The 26788-nt window shown below is 36.0% G+C and overlaps 1 protein-coding gene across 2 annotated transcripts in view; it reads right to left on the bottom strand.

Annotated features, from left to right (window-relative positions):
* Positions 1 to 1773: 1773 nt before the first annotated feature.
* The window catches only part of LOC128929904 (uncharacterized), a 47787-nt gene continuing 22772 nt past the window's right edge, over positions 1774 to 26788 (bottom strand). For both annotated transcript variants that reach the window (XM_078353137.1, XM_078353138.1), the window contains one exon: positions 1774 to 26788. This exon is cut by the window's right edge. The gene's annotated coding sequence lies outside the window, so the exon portion shown is untranslated.

The raw sequence follows: 26788 nt of genomic DNA, 5'->3' as shown, positions 1-26788 counted from the left end.
AACTAGAAATCTATTTCTTATTTATTTTTGAGACACAGTCTTGTTCTGTTGCCCAGGCTACAGTGCAGTGGTGTGACTGTGGCTGACTGCAGCCTCAATCTCCTGTGCTCAAGCAATCTTCCCGCCTCAGCCTCCACAGCAGCTGGGACTATAGGGATGTGCCACCATGCCTGGCTAATTTTTTAAGTTTTTGTAGAGACCAGGTCTCACTATGTCACCCCAGCTGGTATATACTAGAAATCTAAGTTCAGTTTAGATGGTTAACATCAGGAATACCATTTTTACCTTAACAAAGCATTTTAATATCCATTTTCTTGTTTGATGATTACTTAAGATCATAATAGCACTTAAAATGTAATACCCTTAAAGTCTTTTAGGTATCAGTGGACACTAAACTTAGGGTGTTCTGTTTTTTGTGACTGCTACAAGTAACCAAGATTTTTTTTTAAGAAAATTTCAATTAGTGCATGCTTCAACAACATGGGTTTGAAATGCACAGGTCCTCTTGTATGTGGATTTTAAAAAATGAAAGCCACACCAACTGTGCCTTGCTTCTCCTGCCTCCTTTCCTACCGCTTCCATCTCTACCACAACTGAAAGGGCTAGATCAAGCCCACCTTCCTCCTCCTCCTCAGCCTACTTAACATGAACATGAGGATGAAGACCTTTATGATGACCCATTTCCACTTAAAGAAGAGTAAATATATTTTCTCTTCCTTACAATTTTCTTAGTTACATTCTTTTCCCTAGCTTAAAGAATACAGTATGTAATGCCTGTAGTGTACCAAATATGTGTTAATGGACTATTTGTTATCAGTAAGGCTTCCAATCAATGAAGTAGTTAAATTTGAGGGGAGTCAAAAGTTATACTCAAGATTGTCAGGTAGTGGCAGAGTGGGGGTTAGGATCGGTACCCCTAACTCCAGCAGTGTTCAAAGGTCAACTGTATACTGCCTCCACTGTAAACCAGGGGTGGATTTGATGTCTTGTCCCCAGCCTAAAGAAAACTAACCCCTGCAAAAGCAATGCTTTATTTTTGTAAACAAATATATTATATATATATACACACACACACACACACACATCTATATGTCGAAAATAACTTAGTGATTTTCTCAATGCATACACATTTTTCATAAATTACATAAATGATACACTGTTTCAGCCTTCTGTTCCTTTTTTCCCCCAATTAAAACAGATTGAGATTTATTCATCTCAATATTCATCCATTTTAGCTGTTCTCAATGTATAAAACAAAGTTATTCTTTCATTATATTTCTGCAGGGGTTGGCAAAAGTACTCTGTAAGTTAGGGGTCCCCAACCCCTGGGCCGAGGAGCAGTACTGGTCATGCCTGTTAGGAACCCAGCCGCACAGGAGGAGGTGAGTGATGGCCAAGTAAGCATCACCACCTGAGCTCCACCTCCTGTCAGATCAACAGTGGTCTGTGAATTGCACATGCAAGGGATCTAGGTTGCACACTCCTCATGAGAATGTAACTAATGCCTGATGATCTGAGGTGAAACAGTTTCATCCCGAAACCTCCCCCCTTACCTCGTCCATGGAAAAATTGTCTTCCACAAAAGTGGTCCCTGGTGCCAAAAGGGTTGGGGACTGTTGCTATAAGTGACCAAAGAGCAAATATTTTACAATTTGCAGAACATACAGTCTCTGTCAAATATTATTTTAAAAAAATAGTTGTTTAAGCAGTTGTGGCAGGGTCCCCAAAACCACTGTCCAGTTCAATGACTCACAGAACTCAGAAAAGTGGTTATGTTGACAATTGCAGTTTATTAGAACAAAAGTACAGTTTAAAACCAGCTAAGATTTTAAAAGGCAGATAGAAAAGAGTTCCAGAGCAGAGGCAAGCTTCCAGTTGTCCCATCTGACAGGAGATGCATTCACAACATTTAATCCTGTCTGATTGAATGTCGGTCATTTATGAAATATCAACAAGGGAAGCTGAGACTTGGTGTCCAAGGTTTTTATTGGGTATTAATCACAAAGGCATGGAAAATGGAAATGGCAGCTGTTATTCAGTTTCCATCTCCCCCAGAGATTAAATTGATACTTCAAGGTGCAATGCCCCCACCATAAATCTGTAGCACCAACTATCTGGTGTGATCCAAGGCCCCAGGTAAACAAAGGCCTTCTGTCATATAGGGTATTCCAAGGGCGTAGCTGTGATCTCCCAGGAGTAAGGAGTAAGTTGAGGGCTAGACCTTTCATTTTTTTTTTTTTTTTTTGAGATGGAGTTTCACTCTTGTTGCCCAGGCTAGAGTGCAATGGCATGATTTTGGCTCACTGCAATCTCTGCCTCCTGGGTTCAAGCGATTCTCCTGCCTCAGTCTCCTGAGTAGCCGAGGTTACAGGCATGTGCCACCAAGCCTGGCTAATTTTGCACTCTTAGTAGAGACAGGGTTTCTCCATGTTGGTCAGGCTGGTCTTGAACTCCTGACCTCAGGTGATCTGGAGGGCTAGACTTTTCTTTTAAAGATGCAGGGTTGCAACATGCCAAATCTATTAAGTCACTCCTTTTATACACATGTCAAAAATATTCTTAGCTCATGGGCCAGGGAGTAGATCTGACTGAAGACTCTAGTGCCAAATGTCTTCTAAGTTATCTTTTTCTTCCTGCTATTTCAATAACTGTTGTACGAAACATCCTTGTACATTTTTCATTGTATACATACACCACATATTAACAAAGACAGAGGTATCTTCTTTTAGAAATATGTAAAATTGGACATATATAAAATAGGTAATTCTCATTAAAAGGAAATCAGTCTCTAAAACTAATCACTAGAACCCCAAAATTATTTAGATAAGAATTTTCAGTCTAAGAAAACTGAATTTATGATTTATTGAACTAAATATAAAAATTCTGTATTAGATACTAATAGATTGAAGCAAAGGTCTCAAGAAATATTCAATTTGAGTATCATACATATTTTATCATACACAATAAACTGCTGTTGCTTTTCTGCTATTTCACATAAAGAGAAAGAAACTTTTTTGGTTAAATTGTTCTATTACACATATGTTCTCCTAATCTGAATTGTAACCTCTGTATGAATGTCAATGTTATAAAAAAAAAAAAGCCTTGTCAAAATATGACCAATATAGGAGACTGGTAGTTCGCAAAGTGCATTTGTTAATATCTTTAAATGTAGATAAATTTAAGAAAATACTGTAGGGTTTTTTTTTTTTTCTTTTCCGTCTCTAAAGCTAAGGCTCTGTTTTACATTAATGTGATTTCTAGTTTTGGAAAAAAGCAATTCAGTCTTCTGTCTCCCTCCAACAAATGCCTACAATAAGCTTTAAGGGTTCTGACAATTTCTATACCTAAATATGATGCAAACTTTAGTTTTGAAAAAGACAGATGTTGAACTGCTGTTATAAGCAATGTATAATTTCAACTTTACTAAAGTATGAATTGTTTTATCAACGTGTTTGCCAATCATTGCTATTATCTGACTGCATGTGAAATGGCATCTGGCTGTGCTGACTGGCATTTCCTTGACTACTAGTGAGCGAAAACGTTTTCCTGTTAATTTACCTTTTGGTTCTCTCTCATATATTGCTCATTTATTGCCACCCCCTTAAGAAGTCCTTTATGTAATTTGGACACTTCCTTTGTTAGTTACTGGTCTCTAGGTAATTGAAAGGTAAGTACCTTTTGCGAGTCTGTGGCTGGCCTTCTAATATTTAGTCTTTTGTCATTGTTTTAATATAGTCAGATGTGGGAATCGTTTTCTTCATGGTTCCCACTTTGAGTCAAATCAACCTTACGTTGGTTTAAATTTTCCTGTGTTTCCTTCTAAAATATTTAAAATGGTATTTCCCCCACTCACATTTAGGTCTTTAATCTACCAGTTTTTTAAAATATGGTGTGAGAAGGGTATATAGTATTTTTCACATATGGACATGCAATTGTCTTAATGCCATTTAATGAAAAGTTACTCATTTCTCCACTCTGTCACATATCAAGTTCTCATGTATCTGTTTCTGTACTGTAGATTTACATGTCTATCCTTGCATCACAAGGGCTGTGTTATCACTATAGTTTTATATTCCCCACTGTCCTTTATGATAGGAACTCCCCTAACCTTATTTTCCCTTTAAAAAAAAAAAAATCTCAGCTTTGTCTTTCTACATTTAGGTTAGGTTGATTAAATTCCATACAAAGTTTTGTTAAGAATTTGATTGGAACTTCAGTGAATTTATAGATTTGGAGAGAATTGATGCTGTAATGTACTGATTTTTCCCATCCACAAACATATAATATTGCTCCACTGATTTCAGTCTACTTTTACAAAATGCTTGCATATTTTTATTGGATGTATTATTAGGTCCCTTAGAGTTTTAATTGTGAATGAAATTTTTTCAAATAATACACTTTGAAACATACTGTTTGAAGTGGAAAAGAACACCACTAATTATTGCAGATTGGTCTTATATCCAAAACCTCTCCACTTTCACATTAGTTATACTACTTTGTAGTGTTCCTTGGACTTTCAAATAAACAATGATCTTGCCCACTGACAATAACTGTTTCTTCCTTTCCAATCCTTACACCTATTATTTCTTCTTCTAGTCTCACTGCACTGGCCAAGATGACCAGTGCAACATGGAACGAATGTATTAATACAACAGCCCATTTCTGTACTATTGCCGCATGAAAGAACATCTCTAAAGCTGTACCATTAACTTGTAACATTAACCATGAGTTTTGGTACACTATCATTTGTCGTACTATTAACGTTTTTGCATCTATAAAGAGGATGTTTTATTTTTAAAATCTTAAGTGAATATAACTTACATTTTGCTGGTTCTCTCCTCCAACCCCCTGCATTCACTGCGATAGCAACATGCCTTTTCTCTTTACTCTATTAACATAGTATATAGTATGTGAAAAGATTTTCCAATGTTAAATCATTCTCCCATATGGAAATAATCCTTACTTGGTCACAATGAATGTATTTAACAAACCATCCAGAACTTGTGGATTATTCAGAGTAAATTTAAAAAAAGAGATTCAGACTTATTTATTAATATATATTTGGTGACACATATCAAAAAATATCTAAAATTTCAGATTTACCCACACAAACAACATTCTGAATCAAATAATTTCATCTGCTTTCATGTCTTATTTATTTCCTGATACCAAGTCGTCTTTTTTAAAAAAACATTTACACAGGCAGGGTCTCGCTCTGTTGCCCAGGCTGGAGTGTGCTGACACAATTATAGCTCACGGCAGCCTTGAACTCCTGGGCTCAAATTCCTCCTGCCCCAGCCTGCCAAGTGACTGGGATGACAAGTGCATGCCACTGCACCCAGTTAATTTTTAAAATTTTTGTAAAGACAAGGTCTCGCTATGTTGTCCAGGCTAGTCTTGAACTCCCGGCCTTAAGTTATCCTCATGCCTCAGCCTCCCAGTGCTACGATTACAGGCATGAGCCACTGTGTTCCGCTAAGTTGTTTTTTCTTATTGATCAATTTTGCCAGGCAAGTGATAACCTCTACCCTGATTCTATCACCACAAATTACTTTAAAATGTTCCTTTATGCTTTGTGTCTTTAAATAGTTGCCTACCCCAAAGTATGAAGATATCTGTTTTATTATTTCCTTTCTCATTTAAACCATATTCCATGTGGAACTGATTTTTCTGTATATATGGTGTCAAGAAAGGGGTCTAGTTTTCCCCCCAACACAGCTATCTAATTGACTGTACCACTGCAATAGTTTCCCTTTCTCATAAATCACAGATGACCTAAATGTGTGGATCACCATATACACAGAATTCTATCTATTCTGTTACTTTAGTCTATTTGCCTGTCTTATGCCAGGCAACATCAGTATTAATTAAAACTATACTTTTATAATCACAGGTCTTATGTCTGTTGGTGAACTTTTTCAGGTTTGTGGTTCAAGTTTACCCTGGAGATTCTCTGTCCTTTGCATTTCTTCAGTTTGTCAATTTCTCCAGCATACTGTTGGGATTTTGATAATATCACATACTGAAGTTACAGATTAATTTACAAAACTACCAAGTAATGAATGTAGTATATCCATACATTTAGAATTTTTAAAATTTCTTAAATGATTTAAAAAAATTGTAGGTACTTACATTATGCTAGTGTGAATGGTATAATTTTTATCAATTTCTATTTGTTTCTGATATATAGAAATACAATTTCTGTCTAGTTTGTATTCGGTGACCTTGATAAGTTCAGTATTTTGTTTGTTGAGTCTTTTGAAATTTCTATGCACCCAACCAGTTGTCTATAAATGCTATTAATTTCTGCTTTCTAAACATTGTATCTTTTTACTTCAGGCCTTATTTTATTGGCTAATATCTCAAATATGTTAAACAGTAGAGATTATTGTTTTTAGACTTCAAAGAAACAATATTTTGGCTTTCTCTATTATGTGTTATTTTTAGTGTTTTATTATTTCCTTGCTTTTATTTTTCTAGCTTCTTGAAAACAGTTCAGGTCACTGATTTTCAGCCTTGCTTCTTTTCTAATGGATGCAAGTAAGTCTATAAATTTTCCTTCATGCACTGCTTAGCTGCAACTCACATGTTTTGGTATGTCACATTATTCACTTGAAATTGTTTTGAAATTTGTTTTATTCTTTGACCCAGGGACTATCAAGAAATCTATGACATAATTTCAAAGTAGTAGGGGGTTCCTCTAATCATCTCTGTTGTTTTCTAGTTTAATCCCACTGTGTTAGAGAATGTAAGATGAATGCTTTTGAACTTTTGAGATTGGTCTGCTTTACGACTCAGCATAGAGTAAATTTGGATAAATTATTTACTTGAAGAAAATGTGAATTATGTTTCTTAAACCAAGTATTCAATATATGTAAATGTTGATATTTTTACATCTGGTTTTTTGGGGGGGAGGTTCTGGATATTCTATCAGCTATTGAAAAAGCTGTGTAACCCTTCAACTATGGTTCGAGACTTACCTATTTCTCATCTTATTTGTCATTCTTGCTTTATGATTTGAAATGTTTTCGACACATACAGATTTAGGATCATTATGTGTTTTGGTGAATTAATTCCTTCAACATTATAAAAGAATGCTTTTTGCCTTAAATCTCGTTGCCTGATAATACCACAAACTGTTTTTATTTGGTTTGCTTACTGTATTTTTCCCCCATGCATTTACATTCAACCTTTTTCTATGGTCTTATATTTAAATATGCCTCTTATAAGCAGTATGTAGTAGGAAATTTTTAGCCTGATAAATTTTCAACCTTAATTCAAGTAATGACTCATCTAAAGTGTTTGGGTTTACATTTTGCAACTTTAAATTTGACCCATCTGTTTTATGTTCCCTTTTCTGTTCTTGCCTTCTTTTAAATACTTTTTGCCTCCGTTAAATTGTTAGGTATACATTCTATTAGCCTTTTAACAGATTACAACATGCACGCTTGTCTTCATAGTCTAAAGAAAGTAATTTTACCGATTACCTACCTAATGCTAGAACCTGAGGACAAACTCTAGTACAGACTTCTCCTGCCTCTTGTTATTGCAGGTGCGTTTTAATTCCACAGGTATTTTAAACCTCAGAATTTAATATATCCAATATTCCTTCAAATTTAGCCACATATTTACCATTTCCATTGCTCTTCATTTATTCCTGCATTCTAGGATTTCACTTGAATCACCTGCTTCTGCCTGAAGAACTCTCTTCGACATTTCTTTCAGTGTGTATGTACCAAAGACAAATTTCCAGTTTTCACTCACAAGTCTTAATTTTGCCATCACATTTGGAGTGGATCTTTTGTTTCTTGCCCACTCTTCCTTATCTGGAATGTGAGCACTACAGCCACCATTTTTTGATCTTGAAGACACATTCTACATAGTCGAGAGTGGATCATAGAGGACAGACAAAGCCTGGGGCTCTACTGATGTTGTGGAGTCACAGTACTGGACACCTGGACAGCCTACATCTGAAAGGAAAGGAAAAGTGCAACAGTTTAAGCCACTGCAACATTGGTTCTGTTTCCAGAAACAAATATTATTCCTGATATGTCTTTGGTCAACTATGGCAATTTCTTAGCTATTTATTGCTTCTAGTGTAACTGTTGTCTGTAATTTACATGGACATAGTCCAGTATATACTGTCTGGTACACGTAACTTATGTAGTCATTGCTTAAATCTTGCTACCATTCTGATACAAAGAACAGTCCAGGAGGATAAACTAGTGTTTTAATCAGAGAACACATACTCTTGTGGAAGCTATTCTAGGTACTGTTGACTGCATCTTGATCAACATACAATGTTTTAATTTTCATACTAAATGGTAGAAATTATTAGAGATATTAGCGGCCTGCTGTTTAAATGCGCCTCCAATGGTGAAATTAAAGGTTTTCAGATTGACTAATAGCAGAGTAACATCCCAGCATTGCAAGAAGAGGCCTTAAGAATCCAGCATGACCCATAGCCCTTATATTTTGGAATAATGTCCTAGTCTAACCCTGTAAAAGGTTTCTGTCCAGCCATGAACACACCTTTTGATAAGGTAATAGGATCCTGCTTCTTAATCTTTCAGGCAAGATGGTGGTTAGAGCACTTCAATGGGCAGACAGCAATTTCCTTTAGTCTGCAGAACACGCTGTAAGATCAGTTTTCTTACTCAGTTCATATAGATACACGTATATTAAGAAGTTGGTGTGAAACTGTTTTCATTTTAACATAGCTGTTAGTGGGCAATTTGGTGGCAAGAGTCTAAGAGAAGGAAGCCACCTGTTCCCCAATCCTCAAAAACTTCAGTGGGTACCATTTATCTACCAAGAGTTGTATACTACACATTTTTAGGTCAGTTCACAATTGCCTTACACCTTCTATTTTCCCCTAAACTCCTAAAATATGTATGTATATTGGATCTTCCATGAATTACTTTCATTTTTCTATCTCTTCTGTGCTGCATCCTAGCTTATTCCTTCTGTTCTAAAATTTTTCATCAAGCCAGGCATGGTGGCTCATGCCTGTAATCATAACACTTTGGAGGCCAAGATGGGAGGATCACTTGAGCCCAGGAGTTTGAGACCAGCTTCGGCAACATAGTGACACTCCATTTGTACAAAAATTTAAACATTAGCTGGGCATGATGATACATGCCTGTGATCCCAGCTACTTGGGAGGCTTAGGTGGGAGGATCACTTGAGCTCAGGAAATTGAGGCTGCAGTGAGCCATGCAATCAAGACTCCATCTCCAAAAATACGTAATTTCTTCAAATGTGTCTGAATATATGCCAGTCAATTCTTTTCCCTAATGACTTTAAAGAGGACCCAAGAGAACACATACTTCTGTACATCTTATTCATTGTTTTATTAAAGCCACTACCTTGATATGCCTGACATTTTAAAGCTAAGCAATGATACTCTGAGAGCAAAACTGAAATGTAAACTTCAACTCTTCCTCACAGAAACCTTCCTCTCTTTCTTCCCTAAAGTCTTGGGTTCAGACCACTTTGTAGCTTCCGTGGGTTGCTGTATGGAATTCTGCTCGTCCTCTTTCCTGAGGCTGCAGTACCTTCTAGGGTCTTGGCTTTGTGCAGAGGTTTGTCCCAGCTTCCCTTTATAATCAGGCCATATCTCTGGCTGTTAAAGTCTTAGGGTCCATAGGTGAGAGCCACAGCCAACACCATCATCCCCCTAGGCCAGTTTACCTCAGCTGCTGAGTTTACTATTCTGGCTTTATTTCCTCTTCACTTCTGGCAGCTGAGATTTCCTCTTTCTTTTGTGGTTAGCTGTGTGCACACTTGTGTTTTCTATGACATCTCTGTACAGTTTAGAGTTATGGGATGGTGGTGGTAGGATAATTTATGTTAGTCACAATAAGTAATCAATACAGTTCTTTACCCTTCCAGGAAATCCTCCAATTATGAAAAATGACTACTTAAATTGCCATAAAAGGTGGATTGTTAGTACAATGATCCAAATAAAACTTTGTATTTGCTCAGAGTGACAATGTGTCCAGAAAAACAAAAACAAAAAATGTTTCTCAGCATCTCTTACAGCTAGAAGATAGCCATGTGATGCAGTTGTGGCAAATGAGACGTAAGCTGGGAGTTTCTGAAAAAGCTTGGTCTTTGTGAAAAAGGCAGCAAGACTTTGGGTTAAAAAACAAAACAAATCAAAGAAACACCAACCCATCTTGTTTGAGCTACTGTCTCAGGATTCTGTTACACCACAGTCTAATTCAATCACTAGCTGATACACTTTCAAGAGCAGATCAAATGAAAAAAAAAAAAACACAAAACTGAGAGTTGGAAGAAATGTTTATTTAGCAAAAAGGTATGGAGTCAAATCAGTAAGAATGGAAAGAGGAGAAATTGGAAGTGGGGAATTCTGAGAGGTTGCTTCAAAACATGGTTAACTGGGAAATAATTCTGACAAAATTCTCATAGGTAATGAAGCTTCATATGCCCCTATTGCTTAATTAAAAAGCACCTAATCATCAACCAACTTTATTTGTATTAATTGTATTGAGAACAATTTTCTCTAACCTTCTACCTTTCATAAGGAAAAATACAATCAGTGAACATCTAAATGGTTCTGTTTTCACTGCAGGGTGCAAATATCAATGATTTAACTGTGGAGAGTAGTATAAAGTAGAGTCTTGTCTTCTTGGGTTCAGGAACTAACTAGGCATCTTAATGGTCAGGTATTCTTTTGCCATTTGAGCTCTGTAACTCTTCCCTATCACATTAGGATAACTGAGATAAAAACCATTGTTTTTCATTATCTAACCAAGGTTATCAACTAATTAAATACCATTTCTAGCAGTAAACAACTGTATATATGTTATTTTTAAAAGTTGTTTTTTCTCAGATTTAAAGGATACAGTATTAACTGTAACTCCAAGAAATATCTGAGTGTCTTTTACTTACCAGGCACAGTGGTAGTTTGTGTGAATATTTCACATGAATCATAAGCCATTAAATGGAGATTATCCCTATTTTGTTGAGCCAAAGTAGTAATACAGCTTGATCGCTGTTGTATGACTAGAAAGTAGCAGGGCTATAAAATATACCCAAGGTGTCTGATTCAAAGATAATACTGTTTAATAGCCCCATTATGTTGCTTTTACACAATTTCTGATCATAGCGCCTATTAATTCATATTTAATGGACAGCTTTCTCCATTTGGCTCTTTATTACTTTATTTTCTTACTAAAAGGAAAAATGTATGAAGGAAGGTGAAGAATTGATCCAATCCTTAGGATTACAATGGCAATTAAATAGCTGTTTAAAAAAGCAGGGGTGGGGTGGGTTGAGAATGTGGCCAGATTTTTGAGACGACTTCTACTTGCTCAAAGACTTCTACTTTCTTTGCTCCTGGACTATCATCTACTCAGATGGGGAGAAAACCCTGCTTAAAAATAAGAATACAAGTTTATTCCTTCGGCAAATATTCATCATGCCAGAAAATTTATAAATATGAGTAAGGGGCTCTCTCCATCTCTGTCCTCAACAGTTTCACAATCTAAGAAGGGAAGCAGACACGCAGATAAATTAGTGGTACATTTAGCACTAGTGACAGCAATTTAGCACTACTGAGTACAAGGCACATTTATGGCACAAAGACAGGACCAAGTTTACCTTGGAGGTCTAAGATCAACATACTATTAAAACTTGACACTGGCACTGAGTTTTGAGAAATGGGTATTTTCTGAGTGCTTAGTATATGCCAGGTAATGTGTTAAGTCAGAGGTCCCCAACCATTTTGGCAGCAGGGATCAGTTTCATGAGATGGTTTTGACAAGAAGCTGTTCCACCTCAGCTCATCAGGCATTAATTAGATTTTCCTAAGAAGTGTGAAACCTAGATCCCTCAGGAGGACAGTTCACAGCAGGGTTCATGCTCCGGAGTATCTGATGCTGCCATTGATCTGACAGGAGGTGGAGCTCGGGCCATAATGCTAGCTTGCTCCCTTGCTCACCTCCTGCTGTGCAGCCCAGCTCCCAACAGGCCACAGACCAGTACTGGTCAGTAGTCCAGGGGCTGGAGACGCTTGTGCTAAGTGAATTATCTAGATTATCTAATCAAATCCTCATTACAATTTAAGAGATAGGTGGCCCCATTTTACAAATGAATCCAGGTGGTTTAACCAAGAACTCATTCTACTAAATACTGTGCTCTACTGATGTGCACAAACACACAATAATATAAATAAAACTGGATGTAGTCACAGAGGAAAAGGAATTTATAAGCATGTAACATTCTCATTTACATACAAGAAACATGAGGTCAGAATGCATAAGGAATTAGCTAAAGGTTACATAGTAAAGACAGAGAGAGATATCTCAATTCCTCTATTTAAGGCCTGTCTGTTGTATCATCACTTTTTCCTAAAAATAGTTTTCTTTTCCTGGTTTTGCCTTTAACTCCTTCAAACAATCCATTAGCACTTAGAGCTATCTCAAATCATATGCCAACTTACAAGAGAATGAGGTCATTAAATGACTGCAGCACAAGGACACACAATTTAATAGGGTTAGCTAATATTTAAAATAAGATATTTACTGTACATATATATCACTGTTTTCTAAGCAATGATCTGAAAAGACTGAGAAACAAGTAAAAGAAGTTTACCACCTTTTTGAACTCTGCTTCTTGCATGTTCAGCCTGTGACACATAGACACACATACAAGGCGTAAGTTCAAATCCCAGGCTATCCAACACAATTTTAGAAGAGACTTCTCTAACATAATCTGCTCTGTCCTACCTATCTCTAGCCCTTCACACCTTGCAAAATTTTGTTTTACTGTTGCAACATCCCCATAATACCTGGATCGCATAAAGCTTTTTAGGCACTTTGATTAGTGTTTTCTAATGTTACTCCTTGATAATCTTTTATCTGCCTTGTCTGAGCTGCTTGAGACATGCTTAATCATTTTTTTATAATGAAATCATACAGACTATTTATCTGTTCTGTTTGAAGCTAAAGGTTTGAATGCTTGCATGAAAAAGTCTAACTTCCATAGGATCAAAATAAAAACACTAACGTTCTTATAATGCAGTTTTAAAAACACGTTAATTAAAGATTCAAGGTGGACAACTTTTAAGATTGACTAGGATACACATCATATGATTTGGTGGTAGACACTGAGGGAGCTCACGTAAGTTTGGGAGCAAAAGAAATAGAAATAGTACTTACCTTTTGTTGCTAGCAATGTGCAGGGTCCATCACATAGCTATCTAGTCCTCATAACAACATTATGCAGCCATTAAAAAAAAATCTTTTTTTTAACAGAGAACTATCCAGAAAAGATGAACAACTTGTTCAACGTCACAAAGATGGCAAGTGAGGGAGCCCAGATTAGATCAGAGGTCTAATTTCTGAGGGTATGTTTGTGATACTGTGAAATATATATTTGCTCTTCATGTCGATTTCCTAAAGCCCTTGTAATCTCTAAAATTGTAAGAATGTCATTTGCATGTTAATGAAATGAATGTTGCTGAGGACCCCTGGATAGCTTCAGGGTAGGGTGGGGTCTGGTCACTGGAAAGATCAAAGCATGATAAGGTTGGAGCTTTCAGTGCCATCCTCCAACTTCCAGCGACAGGATAGGGCTTGAAGATTGAGCTAATCACCAGCGATCAATGGTGTATTAATTATGCCTACAGACTGTAGGAGCAGAAACTCCCCATCATATATAACCATAGCAGATACCCCTATAATGAAAAAAAAGTTAACAAGGAAAAGTCTAACAAAGTGATTGCATGAATGTGTATGCACAGGAGTCATACAAAATGTGAAAACTCAAAACTCAAAGAAAGGGCCAGATAGACGGCTGACTCTTAAATATCCTTTCATTGGGGAAAGTGGGGGAGCTATAAATAAATGGGCCTGAAGATCAGACAATGATTTGTAAATGAGACTGGGAACAGATAATAGACTGGGATAGGTCATCTGGGCTCCAGGTATGGTGTTTAATTTTCAGTCTCTTCCTCTGTGATATGAGTTTTAATCTTCTCTAGTTAATGAAATTTCAGGGATGGAATCGCAGGCAACTGTGTTCCTCTTTGTGAGTCCAGTTTCTAGGTAAATAAGGGAACTTTGGTAAACAGTCTCATACAGTGCTTTCGGAGACACACAATTTGGGTGAAGGGAGTTGAAGAAGGTCAAGAGGCCTTGAGGCTGCTTCTTTAATTCAGCATGTCAAAGTCCCACGTTTTGGGGTACTGGTTTCTGAGCCCTAACATAATGAAGCCTCCACAGAAACTCAGAAGGACAGGGTTTGAATGAGCTTCGAGACAGCTGAACACATGAACTGACTATTCCTGGAGGGTGGTGCACCTGGAGAAAGCACAGAAGCTCCGTGACCCTTCTCAGTATCTTGTCCTGTGCTACTCTCGTCTTTCTGGCAGTTCATCTGCATCCTCTGTAATATCCTTTATAATAAACGGGTAAATGTCAATAAAGTGTTTCCCTGAACTCTGGGAGCTGCTCTAGCGAATTAATCACACCTGAGGAGGTGATCATGGGACCCCCGATTTCTAGCCGGTTGGTCAGAATCACAAACTACTAACTGCTTGTGACAGAGATCCAAAGTAAGGGATAGTGTTGTAGGACTGAGCCCTCCATGTGTGGGATCTGACACTATCTTCCAGTAGATGATGTCAGAATTGAACTGAATTAGAGGACACCTGGCTGGTATCCACTGGAAAATCTGCAGTAAAGAACTGCTGGTTGTTGGTGGAGAGAAATCACCACACATATCTGGTGAGAGAAGTGTTGTGTTGAGTGGAATGTGAGAGTAGAAGAAAGCACTTCTGGTTTTTCCTTTATCTCTAATAATATTCCTTCCCCTGCACTGAACTGCCTCCTCAGGAAGCACCAGGAATGAGAAAGGACATGTGTCGCTTCACAGACTTGTAATGATAATGGGTTAATAGAGAGACTAAAGAAAACCATTATGAAAAAACATTTGAAATTTACTTTGGCAACAAAGATGAATAGCAGTCAGACATTCTTGACAACTGCTTCTAATCTAGTGACTATGAAACACAAAGATTCTCCACATATCATTAATAAATATATATATGTATGCAACCTTGTATTAACTTTGCTTAATGTTTTAGCTTAATCTGATATTAATTTCTGTATGTTTAAGGTTCATTTATTATGTAACATAGTCTTCTGCACATCTAACCATGACGTTGTATCAGTTTTGAAGACATAGTTTGGTCACTGCATTTAATAGAGATACTGATTTGAAGACTTTATAACATACATAGGAAATAATTTTAAGTGATATTAAATATAAATAAGATACTTGCGCCCCACTAAATTTTCAGATAACCTATAAAGTGGGGAAAGCTTATCATAATGTCAAAATGGTTGGGTTACCTAAATAAAGGCAACTAAACACTTTTAAGTACCTTTTATACCTTTCAACCAAAAAAAACCTTATAAAAGTCCTCCCTATCCCCAGGGAATTTGAGTTCTTACAACATTTGCACAGAAAACAAGTGGCAAAGGAACTTTCTCAAACTAATTCTAAAAAACAAAACAACCCACAAATCCTGTTTTTAAATATTTTTAGACAAAAGAAAAAATACTAAACATATTTTAAGGAATGATTTTGAAACAATCAAGGAAAAGGTCACAACTTTAAAACCAGTTATAACTGCACCTGGATAGTCCCAAGTAGCTCAACAGGTTCTACTGCTATTTTGAATCACAGGAATAATGTGTATTAAATAGTAAAAATACCCTTGGGACTAGTTCTTTTCCATAAAAGTTAAAGGAAGTTCAGGCAAATAAAAAAAAAAAAAAAAAAAATCCTGGCCGGGCGCGGTGGTTTAAGCCTGTAATCCCAGCACTTTGGGAGGCCGAGGCGGGTGGATCACGAGGTCGGCAGATCGAGACCATCCTGGTCAACATGGTGAAACCCCGTCTCTACTAAAAATTACAAAAAATTAGCTGGGCATGGTGGCGGGTGCCTGTAATCCCAGCTACTCAGGAGGCTGAGGCAGGAGAATTGCCTGAACCCAGGGGGCGGAGGGGGCGGTGAGCCGAGATCGCGCCATTGCACTCCAGCCTGGGTAACAAGAGCGAAACTCCGTCTCAAAAAAAAAAAAAAAAAAATCCTAATTTATATACACGTAAACATTCTAAATGTGAAATTGTTGTTGGTTTTATAATGCACTGGTAACTTTGTGAATAATTAAAATTAAAAAAATAAAAAGACCTTTACATTTTAACCCGGAATTTAAAACAAGAATAAAAACCCTCTCAATATTAAGGCATTATCATAGAAGAGGTTAGTTGCTTATTATAATATTGCATAATATTTTGCACTAATACTTTGACATTTACCTTAAAAAATCATTTAAAAAACCTGAAATGAATATAACTAAAAGATAAACTCTATTACTTATCACAAATTACCCCCATATCTTAACTGACATTTTTCAATTACTGAAGTCTAAACGGTAACATTCTCCTATTGGAAACTAATGAGAAGAGAAAGAAATCGTGAAACAGGGGATAAGCTAAATATTCATGCCAAAGGCTCACCAAATAATTATAAGATACCAAATCTTAAATTCACAGAAAATAGTTCAAGTTTAATTTCAGAACACATCTCCAAATTATCAAAGACATTCAATTTTACATTATGTTCTCCATTAATAATAAACGGCAATATGGTAAACAAGGGGGGAAACTGAGATATTTTAACATATATCCAGATTTCATAATATTTAACACTAAGCACATATTAATCAGAAAATATGTGACCAGAATGTTTACTAGAATTCTGTAACAATTCTAATATACAGTGTTTTAAAAAATGGAGGCATGTACCTTCCTGTAAGGGTGGGAGACAGCTAACTGCAACTAGAATGTTTCATTGCATTAATTCAAACCAGAAAAATATTCAAAGTTTTACTTAAGTACAACTATAGTTTCATGTATACCTTCTTCTGAGACAAAGTGAGGCAAAGCTGATAGCCCACATGATCAAAGACCTTATTATATAATCAGGAATGTATGTAACCTAAAGATATAAACATATGGCCACTAAACCAGAAGGAAAAAGGCAATGCATTAAATAATAGAATTAGAAATTTAACCTACAGGCCATTTTGTAGCCTAAACCACATGCATATGCTATTTTTCACATCTGAGCATATAAAAGAAAAATTCCCTGTTTTACACACTGAGGTTCAAAAACAAATTGATGGGCAATTTCCAAATATGCTTAAATTGGGAGAAAAACACTTCATGAAACTGCCTTTAGATTATATGCTCTGTACTGCATTGCAACATGTTTCTTCAAGTACTATAAATTATAAAATAATGTAAGCATTTGGCAAGTTTCAAACTAACATGTGGAGCTCACTGAAATGTAGCATGCTTTGCACCTAAGTACAGAATAAAATAGCTCCCTCTTAGTAACAAGGAAAATAACAAATTATTTATTAAACAAATAAAGTACATATTTAGAAAAACAGCACTCACCTTCAACAATAATGCTCCATGTTTTCATTTCACATTTTTATTTAATCACGCATTTCTCATAATATTTAGACATCTTCCATTGGAGCACCAAACATGAATTCTAATTCTGGATTTAAGCACAGGCAAGAGCATACAGACACTTGCCAAGCTGCTGGGATGTGTACTTCTTACATAATTTTCCTTTTATGCTTGTTTGTTTTGCTTTTTACCTATACAGAATGTGGATACATCACCAAAAAATGAAAAGGCAGATTCATTTCATGGAACTGAAAAACAAAGCTATAAAAAATTAATTTTCAGTATTTTAAATAAAGGCATGAAAATGGAAATAACATTTAGACCAAACAATACTTATATCAGGTATTAGCTTATTTTTAAATTAACTCCTTTAGTCTCAACAATCCTATCAGGTAGGTATCATTATATATCCAATTTAGTGGACTGAGGACAATGAGGCACAGAGAGATTAATAATTTCACCCAAAGTAACACAGCTAAGTAACTGGCAGAATCAGCACATGAGCTCCAGAAGCTAGGCTTCATATTTCTTTGCCACTATGTTACAATAATATCAAAGATTCAAAGCATTTCCATTAAACCAAAAAGTTGGCATCATCTTTACTGCTAAAATAAACACAAGTTATGTCTGCTTTAAGTATTACAGAAACTATTTATTGAACACTTAAAACATAGTTAGCATTAATAATAGCATTTATTGAGTTCTTAATATGACAAATACTATACAAATGAACCCTACTTTATATTCACCATATAAGTCAATCCATGCAACCACCATACCTATTTTGCAGATGAGAAAACCACCGAGGTATGGAAACACTGCCTGTCACTCCTCCAAATCCCACAGCAAATTCATTTGTGGAGTCCAGACAGCAACACATGTCTGATGTCAAAGCCCATGCTTGTTAAAACACACTGCAATACCTACAAATCTGACCCCAACTACCAAAGAAGGGCCTTTTGTCCCAATATCCAGAGCTTGTCATGTTAGTGGTATAATAACAAAACTGAAAAGATACAATAAAAATTTAAATTAACAAATTTAAAGTGATTTTAATACATTTTAAATAAATTTAGGTTAAATTTTTCCTCTACAAACATACTGTTTTTCTGTTTTAACTACTCTCAGTGCAACCATACTTTCTTCTGCTTTTCTCTGAAAACATTTTCAAGTAGATCCTTGCCAGCTAGACTATTAATTCACTTTTTCTCTGGAAGAAAAAATGGTCTCACATTTCCAACAAACCTTTAATTACATTAAAAATTTAGGCCTCTGTACACTATTCTTGCCAAATATTTTATCAATGTTAATTGGTTGATATTCCAAGTCAGCTGAAGTAAACATCCACCTCTCAGCCAATCCATGTATTACAGCTGAGTGTAGGATGTTTACATGAACTGAAACTCGGTTTAAAGCAGGACTTAAACTCTTTACCAAGTTTACATGGTCCTTTACCAAAGACTGTTGAAAAAAAGAACAGGTACAGCATTCACATAAATGAGGCAAGAGTCAACCAGAAAGATACCCTGAGAGAAAGTGTATAATCCAAGGAAAAGACAGAAGTAAACTGGGTGTTTTTTTTGGTTGAGGGGGACTGTCTGGGGTGTGGGGGGGCACTACAGGCACGCTACTATGGCTGGCTAATTTTTCTTATTAAAAAAAATTTTTTTGGAGACAGGATCTCAAGATATTGCCCACGCTAATCACAAAGAAGTAATACTCTTTTCACCAAAGGAATTTACAACAATAAATGCAGACATCCTGTAGCATTCCATATCTAAATGCAGCAATTGTCCACCCTTCCTATATCCTTCCCTTCAAAACAATCGAACTTGCATTTATAAGAACTTACTTGATGACCAGTATGATGCATCCACCCATCTTCATTAAGATTCCTGCTTTAGGTAAAAGACAGTTAATGAAACACTGTGAGGAGCTTAGTCATCTCTCCTCCCCCTCAGTCCTCTCCCTCATCTTTTCCCCCACATTCAGAATTCAGATCATTTCATCTCAAGCACATCTTTCCCACACTTTGAGCTCTTCCCACCTTCTACTGCTCCCATTGTCATTAAGGTGTCTCAAAGAAACATCTCCCCCTCTTTCTGCATTCTTTCTGATTAAAAATACATTACCACAAACATCTCTACTAACTATTACCAGTGGTCCTACCAATACACTTACGTCAAAGAAGAGGAAATCTTCAAATCTGTAAGTAAAATTACATATAATAACCACTGACAGCAAACTTTAAAAATCTTTGGAATTTCAGAGGCATCCCAGGACTTTCAGGAACCTCCTATGTCTCTACCTGGCCTCTTGTCCCCTTCGGGGTGTTTTCCAGAAGCTTTGGTTCTCAAAATTAAATACACATATACCATCCCCCCCATCTACAAGCATATTTCTTTTCTGTTTTAACTACTACTACAACCATATTTTTTTCTTCTGCTTTTCTCTGAAAACACACTCAAATAGGCCCCTCCTAGCTACAAAGTTAATATATTTTTTCTTTGGGATAAAAAATGGTCTGACGTTTCCAACAAACTTTTTTTATAATCCAACTTCTGGATTATGACATGTTTTTAAGTTAAGGATTTTCCTCTGTTTTACTTCATGTATTAATTGAGCATAATATCTAACAGGAAAAGAATGTAAGATGAGCTCTGTGATTCTGAAAGCATGGGCCTAGAGGAGCACCATCAGCAGTACTTGGGAACTGTGGGGAAAAAAGCACATTCTCAAGTTCCACCCCAGACCTACTAAATCAGAAACTTTTTTTTTTGTAGGGCCCAGCAATCTGTGTTTTAAACAATAAGCCCTCCAAGTAATTCGGTGCAAGCTGATATTGAAAAGCAATGGACTGTTTCATCAAATTTGTTGAAAAGCCAAAGCAAATACAGCAGGGAATGTCAAATTATTAGAACGTTTGTAATATGCTATGGATAAGCAAAAGGCAATGTCAAAATATGTAGCATGGTTCCAACCACAATTAACCAGGTCAGGTAGAGTTTGGCAGAGACTATCTCAAACAGCGCAATTTTAAAAAGTAACCAAGCCCAACCTGATAGGCAAACTTACAAAAGAAACAAAAAATATTTCCTAAGCACACATAGCAAATAATGCACATTCATCCAATGAATAAAGCTCTAACAAGAGTAGAAAGGATCAAAGTCAGAACATGCTCTATGCATGCTAGGGTTTATAGGTTCACAGTCCACTTCTGGGTAATGTCAAGCCCATGACTCATGTAGAAGGAACCGAGGCGTGGAGACCAATGAGAACATGTCCAACTGTGTATTTATATGACTATTTTCTAACCAAGAATATTTGTACAAAAGCATTTAATTTATAATAAATTTGAAGACCTAATTTTGTAGTTAGTTATTTGCTTAAAAAGAAGTTCTCCCTAAGTGATTTCAGACCATATACTAAGGATAAAATACTGTCATTTGCAGCATGGTGTTCAGTAACTGAAAACGTTTTACCAATAGGTTCAACAAATCTCAAATAATAAATAATTTCTGAGCTTTCTAAGCCCTATCAATGAATATCACAATTTTTTCCTAAATACTAAAGGCTAAGGAAACAAGTTATTACAGGTTTACTGACAAATACTGATCGATCTAACATTTCAAGGCATTTGCTATAAATAATCAATTGCTAACCTGATAGGCCAATGGGAAGTTAGTGGTTTTTCAACTTAAAAACATAAAGAAGTCATTTGAAAACTATTTAAAAAGGTTGTACTTACGTATTTTACTACACTGAAGCAAGGGCATCCAGAATTAAAGCTGACATGGTCTTTGATTCACCTCATTAGGGCAGAATAATATAGAACAAATGTTACATAACACAGATTGCCCCATTAATCCTGCAGCATCTAGGGATAACTGGCCTAGCTGGGCAGAATATAACAGCTTTATTAAAAAGAATGTCTACCCCCTCTTTTAGCTTAGGTTTGGCCTTACCATTTTGAAAAACCTTTCAAATTTCACTGTATAAAATTATTAAATTATGCAGTTTCTATCCGTCTTACTAAATTTTAAAGCTATATATCAAAATTTTTCATAAGAAATAAACAGTGTCACCTGGTCAAACAAAATAATCCTATTATTAGAAAACACATTACATTCTACCTTTGGCAGGGAACACTTCTGAGCTCTTAGTAAAAACTCCATCCATTCACTGCTATTTGAGTCTAAGGTTTCCAATGTGCTAAAACCGAGGGCCACAGAATACACAACAAATCTACTTTATTAAGGGTTCATAGGAATGGATGCTTGATGCATGCTAATCATCAAGTCTGAAAATTATATTTACAAGTTGGAAAGCTACCTGAGTCTGAAGCAACTATCCCCCATCCCCAAATAAGTCTTGTATACTACCACTCTAACAAAGGAGCATTTAAAGAACAAATATTGTACCACAAATACATCTGGGGTAACCACATTATGACCAAAACTGTCATTTGGTCATCTGGATAAAAGATAAAAGGAAACAGTGAACACTGCTGCAATAAGATAATACAAATATCATTACTAAAGTACTATACATGCAAGGTGCTTTACCTGATGTTTATGACAGAAAAATATAGAATTACCAAGAGTTAATGTGTCTGTCCTCGGAAAGCTTATAATCTAATCAAAGAAAATAAGCATGCAAAAAATTAGATCGGCAAGACCTTTATCTTTTGGGTTAATTATGTACTGAACCTTAGTATGATGTCTAACAGTTTAATAATAATAAGTGATTTTTAAAAAATGCTTTATTGAAAAGAAAAATGCCAGTAAGAAAAATGTCAATAAAATAGAAATGTCTTCCAGCATCTAAAAGACAAACAGAAATAAAAAAACAAATCTTTAAAACTCAGAAAACAGCTGTCATAAAATTATACTTTATCAATTAGTCCACCCTGAATGCCATCTATGAGAAAAGCCCTGGAGTATTTCGATCTGTGGGGAAACACAAAAAGGAGACACAATGCAGCTGATTACAGGGCAGCTATATTTTAAGGAGGAAGCAATAAATCTGAAAGCAACAATCTGAAAACACTTAGGAAAATACATTAATCTAAAAAACATGCATAACCATCAGCAAATGTAAACAGGCTTAGTGGCTTGACGTCTTGCAGTTTTTCTTAGAGGAGAGTTCTGATTAGGAATTGTGACATCACTCAGGGTGAGGAGAACAGGAAGTGGGGGGCTAAGAGGAGCAAGAAAAATGTTGCACACACATCTCTTAAGTACAGGGAAAGGTGAAATTTCTAGATTGCATACTGCTGGGTGGTAGTGATTAAATTATTCTCCCGAACTTCTACGGAATTCATAATGGAGAAAATCAGTCTCCCGAACTCTTGGGAAGTTAAACTCCAGCCTACTTGGAAAGGTTATAAAGAATACAGTTTCATTGACAGGGAAGAAACAGGAATAAGTGGGGACAATTTTTATTTAACTAAATTCTCTAAGGCCCAGCAGCAGCACGATAAGTCTGGGAAGCTGAGATGGTGTATCCTGTTATTAGGAGAGCACCCTACATTCAACTTTCATAATACGTGCACTGTCAGTGCTGTAAAAGAAGACAGCTAAAGATTTCTGAGGTTTTCCCACACGTTTTATAGCCCCCTCAACTCCACTCCGGGATAGAATTATATCAAGAGGATGTCTGTGAATAGCCGGTAGCAGCAAACATCTGACTGAAAGCTTAGTTGAATCTTACAGCTTCCAGTCGGGGATGTTTACAACAACAGACTTTCTGAACAAGAAATTAACAGAAGGAACACACATAAATGTAGCCAAATCTTTGGCTAATAATTTATATAATTTCTAGTGCTGAACAACAGCTGTGATATCTTGAAACAAAAATGATAAAGTTAACGTTACTAATTAAAAAGAGAGTAAGTGATTCATCAAGTGTAATTTCTCCTAAATAATCTAATTTAAAAAGAAAATATGCATTACAAATTTATATTGGTAAATAAGAAACATTAAAGATATTACCTTGATATTCTACATGAGGATACATTTTTCTAACATATGAAAAAATGAGTTTTTCTCTCCCTAGAGTTTCAAAATAATAAACAACACAATAGAATGATAACCCTAATGGTAAGAATGACCATACATCTAATGTATGCCTGTTGCCCTGACATTACTGCTAAAAGTGACTCCTTTTATTTAAAAAAGTGTTAATTTAGATGACAATGGACACAGTGGGTTTTCCTGGCAGCAGATCTAAACTGAGTAAGAATCTAACACTTTCTTCCCCTATCCCCAGCTGATTTAGGTTAGAGATGTACAGTTCATGGAAATGAGCAAAGCAAAGAGGATAATAAAAAGAGCTCATGACCCTGAATTTGTTTATAAAGCAATATACTAAAACCATTTTGTTTCCACACAACTTTTCTGAAAGAAAGGAAGACTAAGTGAAATATAAGTAAATCAGCACTTCATAAAAAACCAAGATTTGCTTTAATTTAAAATATGTAAAATTCCCAGGCACAGTGGCATAATCCCAGCACTTTGGGAGGCTGAGGCAGGTGGATGGGGGATTGCTTGAGTCCAGGAGTTCAAGACCAGCCTTCTGCAACATGGCAAAACCCCATCTCTAAAAAAATATGAAAAAATTAGCTGGGTGTGGTGGTATAAGCCTGTGGTCTCGGCTATTCGGAAGGCTGAGGTAAGAGGATCCCTAAGCCTGGGAGGCAGAGGCTGCAGTGAGCTGAGATCGTGCCACTGCACTGCAGCCTGGGTAACAGAGTGACACCCTGTCTCAAAAACATAAAAATAAAATAAACACGTAAAGTAACTTTCTTTTAGGAAAGAAAAAACTATTTAAAAAGTCCACAATTAAGTCACAGTGATTTATAAGAAATGAACATACATACATACATGAACATGCATATGTACACACACACTCTACAGAATAACTACTGAAAAAAACCAACATACAAATTCTGAAAGGCTACTAATTTCCTAATACCAATTTTTTGAGAAACTATGGAGAAAAGGATTTCAGTTGCTGATATTTACCCTGTGATAATACTTAATGGTTGATCTCTGAAAAATTTTTTAACGTAAATAACTCCACCCATTATATAAATAATGTTGTAAATAATAAGGAAAGTGCATGTGGTCTCTATGGATACAAGATGACCTTCATTGTTTTTGAAGACAAATACTTTTTTAAAAAGTCCAGTGGCTATTTACAACAACTATTCAAACTGTTCTACAATTGAAACTTTCCAGATTTAAATTAGGAAAAAAAACAGCTATTTCATGCCCAGGTAGGCACATGATACTTGACTAATGAGGATGCTGCACATTAAGCTGCAATGAACCAGTTACTACAAGTCTCCAAATTTCCCCTTTAATTTACCTTCCTGTGCTTAGTTTATTTTTTTAAGATTAATCTAAAGACATTTTTATCAGAGCCACTGTATTTAATTCACGCAAATACATAGAACCTTCAGAGTTATGAAGGAACTGTCAAATGCTGTGACTTTGTATAATATATTCTTGAATAAACATGAAAATTATACGTACAGAAGTTGAATAATTAAGTACATGTCACAGGAAACCCTATTTATAAAATACCTTCTATCATTACAAAATATCTTCTAGATACAATCTTTCACTATAATAACACAGAGTAAAAAGGTCAAATTTAGTAAGGGGATAGCTGAAGCTAAGGGTTACCATTTTCGGCATGCTTTATGATTTCCATCTTTGTCAAAAATATATTACATATTTGAAGGTCAATTTTCTGATTATTAGCATTAGCATTTTACCTTTAACACATTTTTATAAAAACAGGCAAAATACACATGCATACATACAATCTGCTATACAGACAACAAATGATCGCTGAGCCGCTGACTGCGATAGTGCTATGGTTCAGTGACTGGCAATGTTTGCCAATCCATCCATCAAAGGCAGTTTATGAATATCCATGCACAACATAAACCATGCCACATTTGCCACAGATTCTATCCTACCACAGATGTCTCAAGTACAATGTTGAAAACAAGTTACATACCTAAATACATCTCTTCCTGTGTGAACAATCCATAATGAATACAAGCTGTTATCCCTCAACAGCATTGTTGTAAGAGAGTTTTACTGGGTTTGTAAAATTTTACCAGAATACACAAGAAAACAATTGACGGGAAGCAACATTTTGTAACTTAAGATAAATATTCTGGAAAAAAAAAAACCCTCAAATGAAGTAAAATTCTGAACTGGCCTAGATTTTGCATCCCTTAAAAGCAATCTATTAATTAGTTGAAATTCAGCAGTGTCTAGGAACTCGCTCAGAAATGGCTGCCTACAATTTGACTCTGAACTTTGAAATAAGGCAGGGCAGCTGGGAAGGTAAATACAAAGAGCAGTAGCACTGTGATGACAGGGAGAAAACACTTGACAGAAGGCAAGAACTCACAAAGCACTGAAAACTGACCATGGAGCAGAAAACGCCGCCAATTGCAAGGGAAAAAAACAGGCACTCCCAAAGAGACTCTATTCTTGTTTTCAATCCATTCAATAATAATTACCATTCTCTATATATGCAATGTTAAATAAACAGAGACAAAAAGGAAAAATAAAACATTATCTAAATTAATCAACTCAATCCACTTGAATGATTTACAAAATAGCTTACTTTATAAAGAAAGGTGATTAGGACAGAAAGATGAAAATGCTTCCTGTTCTATGAGGCTTATTTATTATTTACTCAGTATTATTAACTGCCCTTTGTAACAAAAGCTTCAAAGTGCTTTTATACATTTTCTCATCCTTATGCAGTAACTACTTTTAAGGCTAGAAGCTAGGCAGATGATAATTCTATATTACACATGAAAAAGAAGGTACAGATTGGAGAAACGATTTGGCGAAGCTCACATGGGTAAGGAGCTGAGAACAAATTCTGGTTTCCCTATCATGCACATGCACATGCATGCACACACACACACACACACACACAGAAACATATGTAGTATGTATGTGTGTTTGAACACTAGGCCCTGGGAGAAACAGAGATGAGCAAGCCGAGGAATCTGAGGACAGCCTGTTCTGTGATTAACAATGCTCACTGCCTAGAAGGTTGAGACTAGGAGACCAGACTCAGAGTCCCACAGTCTGGTGACTACCAGCTGGCTGTGGATTATGAGCACAGCACTTATTCTTTTGCCTTTGTTTTCTTTACACACAAAATGAGGCTTAGGCAAAACAATTTTAAATCAGAGGGAAAACATACCAAATTCTGATCAGGCAGGCTCA

The sequence above is a fragment of the Callithrix jacchus genome, chromosome 16 (genome assembly GCF_049354715.1).
Source record: "Callithrix jacchus isolate 240 chromosome 16, calJac240_pri, whole genome shotgun sequence".
NCBI classification, from domain to species: domain Eukaryota; kingdom Metazoa; phylum Chordata; class Mammalia; order Primates; family Cebidae; genus Callithrix; species Callithrix jacchus.
Note: the sequence above shows the minus strand (reverse complement) of the source record. Positions and strands in the feature narration are given on the sequence as shown.